Below are 12261 nucleotides of genomic sequence, written 5' to 3'. Positions count from 1 at the left end.
AGCAGATCTACAAGCTCATAGCGTGGCACCTAGTGCCATGCTATAGAGTTTGAACTTTGTAGGTCTGCTATTTTTGAGAAATCATGAAAATGTGGGTCAAATCTTTGAATATATATTATTTCAGAGCAAACGGGGGGGGTGGGGGGGTCCCTGGAACAACATATTTTCAAATGGGGGTCGGCGGCCAATTACATATAATCTTTGGGGTCCTTGACATGAAATAATGAGCACCACTGATATAGAAACATCCGTATTTCAGAAAACTGTCAGGATTTAGAAGACGTTCTTAAAATGTCGATGTCAGACCTAAATGGGTTATACAGTACTGTCAGGCAGCCATGGTGGTTCTGTGATCATTATGATGGCTTACTGTAGCCATGGTGGTGCTGTGATCATTATTATGGCTTACTGTAGCCATGGTGGTGGTGGTGCTGTGATCATTATTATGGCTTACTGTAGCCATGGTGGTGGTGCTGTGATCATTATTATGGCTTACTGTAGCCATGGTGGCGGTGCTGTGATCATTATTATGGCTTACTGTAGCCATGGTGGTGGTGCTGTGATCATTATTATGGCTTACTGTAGCCATGGTGGTGCTGTGATCATTATTATGGCTTACTGTAGCCATGGTGGTGCTGTGATCATTATTATGGCTTACTGTAGCCATGGTGGTGGTGTGATCATTATTATGGCTTACTGTAGCCATGGTGGTGGTGGTGTGATCATTATTATGGCTTACTGTAGCCATGGTGGTGGTGCTGTGATCATTATTATGGCTTACTGTAGCCATGGGGGCGGTGCTGTGATCATTATTATGGCTTACTGTAGCCATGGTGGTGGTGGTGTGATCATTATTATGGCTTACTGTAGCCATGGTGGTGGTGCTGTGATCATTATTATGGCTTACTGTAGCCATGGTGGTGGTGTGATCATTATTATGGCTTACTGTAGCCATGGTGGTGGTGTGATCATTATTATGGCTTACTGTAGCCATGGTGGTGCTGCTGTGATCATTATTATGGCTTACTGTAGCCATGGGGGTGGTGCTGTGATCATTATTATGGCTTACTGTAGCCATGGTGGTGGTGCTGTGATCATTATTATGGCTTACTGTAGCCATGGTGGTGCTGCTGTGATCATTATTATGGCTTACTGTAGCCATGGTGGTGGTGCTGTGATCATTATTATGGCTTACTGTAGCCATGGTGGTGCTGTGATCATTATTATGGCTTACTGTAGCCATGGGGGTGGTGCTGTGATCATTATTATGGCTTACTGTAGCCATGGTGGTGGTGCTGTGATCATTATTATGGCTTACTGTAGCCATGGTGGTGCTGTGATCATTATTATGGCTTACTGTAGCCATGGTGGTGCTGTGATCATTATTATGGCTTACTGTAGCCATGGTGGTGGTGCTGTGATCATTATTATGGCTTACTGTAGCCATGGTGGTGCTGTGATCATTATTATGGCTTACTGTAGCCATGGTGGTGCTGTGATCATTATTATGGCTTACTGTAGCCATGGTGGTGCTGTGATCATTATTATGGCTTACTGTAGCCATGGTGGTGGTGCTGTGATCATTATTATGGCTTACTGTAGCCATGGGGGTGGTGCTGTGATCATTATTATGGCTTACTGTAGCCATGGTGGTGCTGCTGTGATCATTATGATGGCTTACTGTAGCCATGGTGGGGGTGCTGTGATCATTATGATGGCTTACTGTAGCCATGGTGGTGGTGGTTCTGTGATCATTATTATGGCTTACTGTAGCCATGGTGGTGGTGCTGTGATCATTATTATGGCTTACTGTAGCCATGGTGGTGGTGCTGTGATCATTATTATGGCTTACTGTAGCCATGGGGGCGGTGCTGTGATCATTATTATGGCTTACTGTAGCCATGGGGGCGGTGCTGTGATCATTATGATGGCTTACTGTAGCCATGGTGGTGGTGCTGTGATCATTATTATGGCTTACTGTAGCCATGGTGGTGCTGCTGTGATCATTATTATGGCTTACTGTAGCCATGGTGGTGGTGCTGTGATCATTATTATGACTTACTGTAGCCATGGGGGTGGTGCTGTGATCATTATTATGGCTTACTGTAGCCATGGTGGTGGTGCTGTGATCATTATTATGACTTACTGTAGCCATGGGGGTGGTGCTGCTGTGATCATTATTATGGCTTACTGTAGCCATGGTGGTGGTGGTGTGATCATTATTATGGCTTACTGTAGCCATGGTGGTGCTGTGATCATTATTATGGCTTACTGTAGCCATGGTGGTGGTGGTGTGATCATTATTATGGCTTACTGTAGCCATGGTGGTGGTGGTGCTGTGATCATTATTATGGCTTACTGTAGCCGCGACATGATGTCAGACGGAGATATACAGTATGGATATGTGAGCGTACTGTACACATTGATTTCTTTTTTAACCCATGTTGGGCGGGAACCCCTTTTGGTGTTAGCATTACAGTATGTTATGCTTTAGCTATTGAAAAATAGCAGATCTACAAGATCGTAGCGCGCCACCGAGTGGCGCGCTACGATCTTGTAGGTCTGCTATTTTTTGAAAAATTGAAGAACGACTGACATATAGAAACATAGCTTTTTCAGAAAACTGTCAGGATGTAGAAGACATTTTTTTTAATCTGATCTCAGGTCAGAATGGGTTAACACAGGACAAGATCCCTCTCTTAAACCATGTAGACCTGAGGACGCATCTGTGTAAATGGTAAATGGTGTATTTATAAAGCGCCTTTATCCAAGACGCTTTACATATAGATCATGCATTACATTCACCCATTCACACACATTCATACACTGATGGTGGCGGAAACCATGCAAAGGCGCCAACCTGCACATCGGGAGCAAGTACAGGTTCAGAGTCTTGCTCAAGGACACTTCGACAGTATAACTCTGTGGGAGCCCACAGGGATCGAACTTGGGAACCTCATGGTTTTCCCATTCGGCCATGCACTCTCGCATTAGCTTTTAACCATGCACTTTATAACCATTATTTTAAACGTGTCTTTAGCTGTTGAAAGAAAAGCAGATCTACAAGCTTGTGGTGCGGCACAGAGTGAGTGCAGCGCTATGATCTATATATTTCTTTTAAATCGTGAAACCGTGTGCAAAACATATATAGGATATTCTTTCACACTAGCAAATGTCTTAACTCATATCTTTGCTTCTGGGGGGGTCCCTGGAACAACATATTTTCAGATGTGGGGGGGGGGGGGGGGGGGACCTTGACATGAAATATTTTAAAAACCACTGACATAGAAACATAGGGTTTTTCAGAAAACTGTCATGATTCAGAAGACAATTTATAGAATCCGGTCCTCAGTCCTAAATGGTTTAAAATAACAGTTGTCCAACTTAAGGATACATTGATATAATGGAAAAGCAAAGGAAAAAAAGCCCCCGTTTGGTTTTGGGATTCAGAACGTTTGTCATGTGTGTGTGTGTATATTGTCGGAGCTTCTGCACCACATGCAGGTTTCCTTGAAGTCTGTGGGCATTCTGGCGCGCTCTTTGTCTGCGTTTTCATCCGTGCTCATTATGGTTAAAATGGCGCTGAGCCATTCCTTTCTTCCTATTATTATTGTTTTGCTCCCGTTGTCATTCCATTGTTGTAGTGCAGTGTGATGATGGAGATGGGGGAGCTGTACAGGGTCGGGGCCGGGGCCATGGTCATGATGAGGACGACGATTGAAATGGAAATTTATTTAGAAGCCCTCCATCCACAAGAGCTTTATAACCCATTCAAAACGGGAACCCCTTTTTGGTGTTTCATCAAGCATTGTGTTATATACTTTAGCTATTGAAAAATAGCAGATCTACGGCACAGAGTGCCGCGCTATGAGCTTGTAGATCTGCTATTTTTGAAAAATCGTGAAAATGTGGCGCAGATCTTTGAATATTATATTCTTTCAGAGCGAACGTTTTTTTTAACTCAAATCTTTGCTTCTGGGGGGGTCCCTGGAACAACATGTTTTCAGATGGGGGGTCGGCGGCCAATTACATATATTTTTGGGAGTCATTGACATGAAATTGTTTGAGAACCACTGACATAGAAACATGTGTATTTCAGAAAACAGTCAGGATTTAGAAGACTTTCCCTTTTTAAATTTCGACGTCAGGCCTAAATGGGTTAAAGTCCTACAGTATTATGTCTCAGAATGTGGTGGTTCTCATTAGCGCTGCATCAAGATCTCTGCACCACCACCTTTTCTGGCCCCAAAACTGTGGAATGCACTTCCCGTTGCAATCAGAACTGCAGCATCACTCCCGATCTTCCGCCGTAGTCTGAAAACCCACCTTTTCAGACTCCATCATGGCCCATAGCACTTACCCTACCCCCTTAGACAGCACTTCTTAGACTTATATAGCATTTGAAACAGACTTATAGCATGTCATGTAGACAGCACAATAAGTGCATTGTATGTAGTCATAGCACTTCATAGTATATATGTACAGCATAGTATAGCATATATGTGTAGTTTATATGTATAGTGTCATTATATAGATATGTTCTAGTTATAGTTTATATGTATAGTGTCATTATATAGATATGTTCTAGTCACGGTCTTAGCTTACGCATGTTTCGCGATAAATGCATTTTTACATATGTGATGTATTCCCATGCTTTTTGTTCTTGCCTATTGTAAGTCGCTCTGGATTAAGAGCGTCTGCTAAATGCCTAAATTGTAAATTGTAAATTGTTAGTGAGATCGTTGAGTGTATTCTGTATGAGCATGCAAGTTCGTGTGCGTGCGTGTGTCACTCCCAATCTTCCGCCGTAGTCTGAAAACCCATGCACCTCTTCAGACTCCATCTGTGGGCCGGTAGCACTCGCCCTAGCCCCGACGAGCTTACAGCCAGGTCTATGCAAAGGCTTAACTTATGTAACTTACTAACTGGAGATATCATTTTATGTAGAATATGATATATGGATGATATATTCCACTGTTACGTTCTTAGCTTACATATGATTCATGATAACTATGTTGTATGTATATGATGTATTGCCATGTTTTTGTTCTTGCTTAATGTCTGCTAAATGCCTAATTTGTTGTAAATGTGTGCAATGCATGCATTCAAATCAAATCAAATCAAATCGCCTTTATTTATAAGGCACATTTAAAAACAATTACCATTGTACCAAAGTGCTGTACAGACATTTCATCAACACAGATAGTGAGAACACAGCAAAAATAAAGTTACAGACAGTAAAAGCCCAATGAAGCAGACTACGGTTAGCATAAAATAATCAAACAAAGTACTGGTTTTAAAACACAAACATCACGTGGAACGCCCTACCAACAGTCATTAAGACATGTGAATCCCTTGACTCCTTCAAAACCGCTCTCAAAGGGCACCTACGGATGGCTGCAATTCGAAACTGGCCCCCGTAAAATCGGAATCCCCCCCCCCCCCCCCCCCCTTTTTCCCCTCACTGTATATGTTTATTTTCCCTTTTTACCTCCATTATGATGAATTCCTGTTCTGTTCTTTGTGTCTATTTGTACGTCTCTAAATTTTTTGATGAATTGAACATGGTGGACCCTGTTGTAAACAAGTGTAATGCTTAATTGGGTCGTCCACTCACAGTTAACAGCCTTTGTATTGAGTTTGTGCTTGAAATTTACTGTAATTCTGCAAACTGTTAATAACATTTTCAATCAATCAATCAAAACGCCCACAGAGAGATCATTCTCGCCCTGACCAAAGGCCTGCATAAGGCCAAGGAGTGATCATTCTCGCCCTGACCGAAGGCCTGCATAAGGCCAAGGAGTGATCATTCTCGCCCTGACCAAAGGCCTGCATAAGGCCAAGGAGTGATCATTCTCGCCCTGACCAAAGGCCTGAAGAAGGCCAAGGAGTGATCATTCTCGCCCTGACCGAAGGCCTGCATAAGGCCAAGGAGTGATCATTCTCGCCCTGACCAAAGGCCTGCATAAGGCCAAGGAGTGATCATTCTCGCCCTGACCGAAGGCCTGCATAAGGCCAAGGAGTGATCATTCTCGCCCTGACCAAAGGCCTGCATAAGGCCAAGGAGTGATCATTCTCACCCTGACCAAAGGCCTGAAGAAGGCCAAGGAGTGAACCTTCTCGCCCTGACCAAAGGCCTGCATAAGGCCACGGAGTGCACAGTCAACAGCTGCCCGTCTGACCTCTGTGATACCCAGCATGCATCACTTTGATATTGAAACAGCAGAAGAGTTCAGATAATAATAATAATGAATTGCATTTTTATAGCGCTTTTCCAAGTGCTCAAAGCGCTTTACAATGGTTCATTCATTCATACATTGGGAGGTGAAGCGGCGAACAGTCAACACCAGCGTCCTCACTTCCCACACTCACTCACCAATGGCGGCAACCACTGGAGGCAAGGTGGGGTTCAGTGTCTTGCCCAAGGACACTTCGACATGTGGACAGGAGGAGCCGGGATTCGAACCGCCGACCCAGGGATCATTGGACGACCTGCTCTACCTCCTGAGCCACAGCCGCCCTACATAGCATGAAGGTTTGATATTAGACGCTGAACAGACTAGACTAAGATCCGTGGTTCTCAACCAGTGGTCCTTGAGGGGGTTCCAGACAGTGTTGATTCCGTCGACTAAAACTATGACGAAAAATGTTCGTCGACTACCTTGTTTTCACTGGAGGAAAACACATTCACGTATATGTCCCGGTGCCGCTCGAAGCTGCAATACAACTTCCGGCCACCATGTCCATTATTGCGCTTCAGTGTTTACCTCTCGGTGAGGTCTCTACTCTAATGTCCCGAACCACTGTTTGGAGCCAGTGCTTTAGAACCACTGTCTGGGAGCCAGTGCTTTAGAACCACTGTCTGGGAGCCAGTGCTTTAGAACCACTGTTTGGGAGCCAGTGCTTTAGAACCACTGTCTGGGAGCCAGTGCTTTAGAACCACTGTCTGGGAGCCAGTGCTTTAGAACCACTGTTGGGAGCCAGTGCTTTAGAACCACTGTTTGGGAGCCAGTGCTTTAGAACCACTGTCTGGGAGCCAGTGCTTTAGAACCACTGTCTGGGAGCCAGTGCTTTAGAACCACTGTCTGGGAGCCAGTGCTTTAGAACCACTGTTGGGAGCCAGTGCTTTAGAACCACTGTCTGGGAGCCAGTGCTTTAGAACCACTGTCTGGGAGCCAGTGCTTTAGAACCACTGTTGGGAGCCAGTGCTTTAGAACCACTGTTTGGGAGCCAGTGCTTTAGAACCACTGTTTGGGAGCCAGTGCTTTAGAACCACTGTTGGGAGCCAGTGCTTTAGAACCACTGTTTGGAGCCAGTGCTTTAGAACCACTGTTTGGAGCCAGTGCTTTAGAACCACTGTTTGGAGCCAGTGCTTTAGAACCACTGTTTGGGAGCCAGTGCTTTAGAACCACTGTTGGGAGCCAGTGCTTTAGAACCACTGTTTGGGAGCCAGTGCTTTAGAACCACTGTTGGGAGCCAGTGCTTTAGAACCACTGTCTGGGAGCCAGTGCTTTAGAACCACTGTTGGGACTCAGTGCTTTAGAACCACTGTTTGGAGCCAGTGCTTTAGAACCACTGTTTGGAGCCAGTGCTTTAGAACCACTGTTTGGAGCCAGTGCTTTAGAACCACTGTTTGGAGCCAGTGCTTTAGAACCACTGTTTGGAGCCAGTGCTTTAGAACCACTGTTTGGGAGCCAGTGCTTTAGAACCACTGTCTGGGAGCCAGTGCTTTAGAACCACTGTTGGGAGCCAGTGCTTTAGAACCACTGTTTGGGAGCCAGTGCTTTAGAACCACTGTTTGGAGCCAGTGCTTTAGAACCACTGTTGGGAGCCAGTGCTTTAGAACCACTGTTTGGAGCCAGTGCTTTAGAACCACTGTTTGGGAGCCAGTGCTTTAGAACCACTGTTTGGGAGCCAGTGCTTTAGAACCACTGTTTGGGAGCCAGTGCTTTAGAACCACTGTTTGGGAGCCAGTGCTTTAGAACCACTGTTTGGGAGCCAGTGCTTTAGAACCACTGTTTGGGAGCCAGTGCTTTAGAACCACTGTTTGGAGCCAGTGCTTTAGAACCACTGTTGGGAGCCATTGCTTTAGAACCACTGTTTGGGAGCCAGTGCTTTAGAACCACTGTTGGGAGCCAGTGCTTTAGAACCACTGTTTGGGAGCCAGTGCTTTAGAACCACTGTTGGGAGCCAGTGCTTTAGAACCACTGTTTGGGAGCCAGTGCTTTAGAACCACTGTTGGGAGCCAGTGCTTTAGAACCACTGTTTGGAGCCAGTGCTTTAGAACCACTGTTTGGGAGCCAGTGCTTTAGAACCACTGTTTGGAGCCAGTGCTTTAGAACCACTGTTTGGGAGCCAGTGCTTTAGAACCACTGTCTGGGAGCCAGTGCTTTAGAACCACTGTCTGGGAGCCAGTGCTTTAGAACCACTGTTTGGGAGCCAGTGCTTTAGAACCACTGTCTGGGAGCAAGTGCTTTAGAACCACTGTTGGGAGCCAGTGCTTTAGAACCACTGTTTGGGAGCCAGTGCTTTAGAACCACTGTTTGGGAGCCAGTGCTTTAGAACCACTGTCTGGGAGCCAGTGCTTTAGAACCACTGTTTGGGAGCCAGTGCTTTAGAACCACTGTTTGGGAGCCAGTGCTTTAGAACCACTGTCTGGGAGCCAGTGCTTTAGAACCACTGTTTGGGAGCCAGTGCTTTAGAACCAGTTTGGGAGCCACTGCTTTAGAACCACTGTCTGGGAGCCAGTGCTTTAGAACCACTGTTTGGGAGCCAGTGCTTTAGAACCACTGTTTGGGAACCAGTGCTTTAGAACCACTGTTTGGGAGCCAGTGCTTTAGAACCACTGTCTGGGAGCCAGTGCTTTAGAACCACTGTCTGGGAGCCAGTGCTTTAGAACCACTGTTTGGGAGCCAGTGCTTTAGAACCACTGTTTGGGAGCCAGTGCTTTAGAACCACTGTTTGGAGCCAGTGCTGTAGAACCACTGTTTGGGAGCCAGTGCTTTAGAACCACTGTTTGGGAGCCAGTGCTTTAGAACCACTGTTTGGGAGCCAGTGCTTTAGAAACCACTGTTTGGGAGCCAGTGCTTTAGAACCACTGTCTGGGAGCCAGTGCTTTAGAACCACTGTTGGGAGCCAGTGCTTTAGAACCACTGTCTGGGAGCCAGTGCTTTAGAACCACTGTTTGGGAGCCAGTGCTTTAGAACCACTGTTTGGGAGCCAGTGCTTTAGAACCACTGTTTGGGAGCCAGTGCTTTAGAACCACTGTTTGGGAGCCAGTGCTTTAGAACCACTGTCTGGGAGCCAGTGCTTTAGAACCACTGTCTGGGAGCCAGTGCTTTAGAACCACTGTTTGGGAGCCAGTGCTTTAGAACCACTGTCTGGGAGCCAGTGCTTTAGAACCACTGTTTGGAGCCAGTGCTTTAGAACCACTGTTTGGGAGCCAGTGCTTTAGAACCACTGTCTGGGAGCCAGTGCTTTAGAACCACTGTTTGGGAGCCAGTGCTTTAGAACCACTGTTGGGAGTCAGTGCTTTAGAACCACTGTCTGGGAGCCAGTGCTTTAGAACCACTGTTTGGGAGCCAGTGCTTTAGAACCACTGTCTGGGAGCCAGTGCTTTAGAACCACTGTTGGGAGCCAGTGCTTTAGAACCACTGTTTGGGAGCCAGTGCTTTAGAACCACTGTTTGGGAGCCAGTGCTTTAGAACCACTGTTTGGAGCCAGTGCTTTAGAACCACTGTCTGGGAGCCAGTGCTTTAGAACCACTGTTTGGGAGCCAGTGCTTTAGAACCACTGTCTGGGAGCCAGTGCTTTAGAACCACTGTTTGGGAGCCAGTGCTTTAGAACCACTGTTTGGGAGCCAGTGCTTTAGAACCACTGTCTGGGAGCCAGTGCTTTAGAACCACTGTTTGGGAGCCAGTGCTTTAGAACCACTGTCTGGGAGCCAGTGCTTTAGAACCACTGTTTGGGAGCCAGTGCTTTAGAACCACTGTTGGGAGCCAGTGCTTTAGAACCACTGTTTGGAGCCAGTGCTTTAGAACCACTGTTGGGAGCCAGTGCTTTAGAACCACTGTTTGGAGCCAGTGCTTTAGAACCACTGTTGGGAGCCAGTGCTTTAGAACCACTGTTTGGGAGCCAGTGCTTTAGAACCACTGTTTGGGAGCCAGTGCTTTAGAACCACTGTTTGGGAGCCAGTGCTTTAGAACCACTGTTTGGGAGCCAGTGCTTTAGACTGCACAATCAATTGGTGAATCCATGATTAACAGTTTGACAGCCGCTAATTGTTTACTCCAGTGTTCCGCCGCTGCATAATACAACATTCCCGCTATTTGTTTAATGCGTTTAATTCTCTGTTTTAAAATAATTAAAAAGAAACAGCGCATTTATCCGGGACCTGATGACGAGGCCGTTGCGTTATGATGACGAAACCGGAAATCAAGTCATCATCTGGGCTGCTAGGGCTTCTGGGAAATTGAGCCCAATGCAAGTGAACGGGGGGTTTGTTTGGACTACAACTTGCTCTGCACTGTGGTTTCGTTTCGCATTGTCATGGCCGCTGGCTCGTCTCATCATGACAAACCATCGAACCATTTTTTGCCGGATTTTCGTGGTTGAAAGCTGCAAATACTTCAGCGTATGCTCCAAAGGTAATAAAACAATTTGGATATTTGATTAAAATGCAGGGAACGCGTAGTATGGCGTCAAAGTGTTAATGCTGAGCAGCAGCATGCGAGGCAACCAATTGTCATCGCACGCGCCCCCACATGCAACAGCAGGCATGCACACAGAACAAGCTATATTTACACAGCTGTTCTTAAAGTCTTTATTAGTCGCGGCCTGGGAAGTATATAGGCAATTAAGTGGCGGGAGAAGGCATTCCACAAAGCAAAAAATATATTAGAAGCTTGTTATCAAGCAGCTTGCTGGTGTTGGCCTACAGCGTTGGATCAATTGCCAGACAAAAGCTTTCCACAGCCACGCAACGCCAGATGCCACTGTTACGAGGAGAATGACATTCTCTACATCGTTTGAGAACAACACACCAATTATCTCAAGGACGTTTAAAAGCTCCTCTGTGATCTCTAATTTGAAACCCAATTAGCATATTCAGACGTCCACGACACACTGACAATATTTGAGTTATACAGTAGGAGAGGGATTGGGGGCTTTTATAGTCAGCATACTTTTCTTTTTCAAAGATTTTCCGAGGGAATGTGTGTCATGTCATGTTCAATAAATAAAAATGGCAGAGAGTACAAAAGGCTTTTCACACTGGAGCCGATCTCGTGATTCACTTTCAATGAGAGGCAAGTATAGGGTGCTGTGGGCGCTGTGGGTGTGTTCTCTCCTCCGTGTCATCAGTGCCCATACCCGAGGCGGGGTTGGCGAAAGGGCCTTTCTGTGTGTTGATAGCATGTTCTCCCCGTGTCCCCTACACTATGTTTTAACAGCGGGAGAGACCGCAACGGCGAGCGTCGCTTGAATTTCATTGGCTATCGCCCAATCGCCCACTATCGCCGGGCGACGTCGCCCAAAAGATCAATTATTTTTATCTTTTCGGCCGATGTTCCTCCGCCCACTTTTCGATAATCGCCTGTTCGCCTGCTATCGCCTCTATCGCCAGTAGGGTCCCATTGACAAAAAGAAAATTTGTCTGGCTGTCGTCCGCTGTTAAAACGTACTGCTAGGGTAGGTACCCTCACAAAAAACATGCTGGTCTCTAAACTGCCTCTCCCTGGCCAGCCGGGGCGCCTGATGGAGGGGAAAGGAACTGGTCGGAATAACGTGTTCCTTCCACGCGCTACGTCCGACCGGGGAAACTCTCCCCTGTCAGGTGAAAAGAAGCAGCTTGGACTCCTCATGCATAGAAGTAAGCATGAGGTCAGTGCGCTGCCCCCCCAGGTTGGCAGAGGAAGTGTAGCGCCCAGGATTACATTAGATAATTGACACTGTAGCAAAGCATGGGTAGCAAAATTGTGGGATAAAATTGAAGTAAACATTTTAAAAAGAGGCAAGTATAAGGAGTATAGCGGTCAGGTGTGGGCAGTCTGAGAGCCGGACATATACCATCCATCCATCCATCCATCCATATTCAAACGCTTATCCGTAGTCGGGTCGCGGGGGCAACAGCTCCACCAGAGTGCTCCAGACTTCCCTCTCCAGATGAACATTAGTGACTTCCCCCCGGGGGATCCAAGGCCAGTGAGTCAGGAGCCAGATGTGTTTCCTCCAACTGTTTCCTTGGTCTGCCCCCCGGGGGTC

Source organism: Electrona antarctica (assembly GCF_951216825.1).
Source record: "Electrona antarctica genome assembly, chromosome: 4".
Lineage (NCBI taxonomy): Eukaryota > Metazoa > Chordata > Actinopteri > Myctophiformes > Myctophidae > Electrona > Electrona antarctica.
This window is presented reverse-complemented; position numbering follows the sequence as displayed.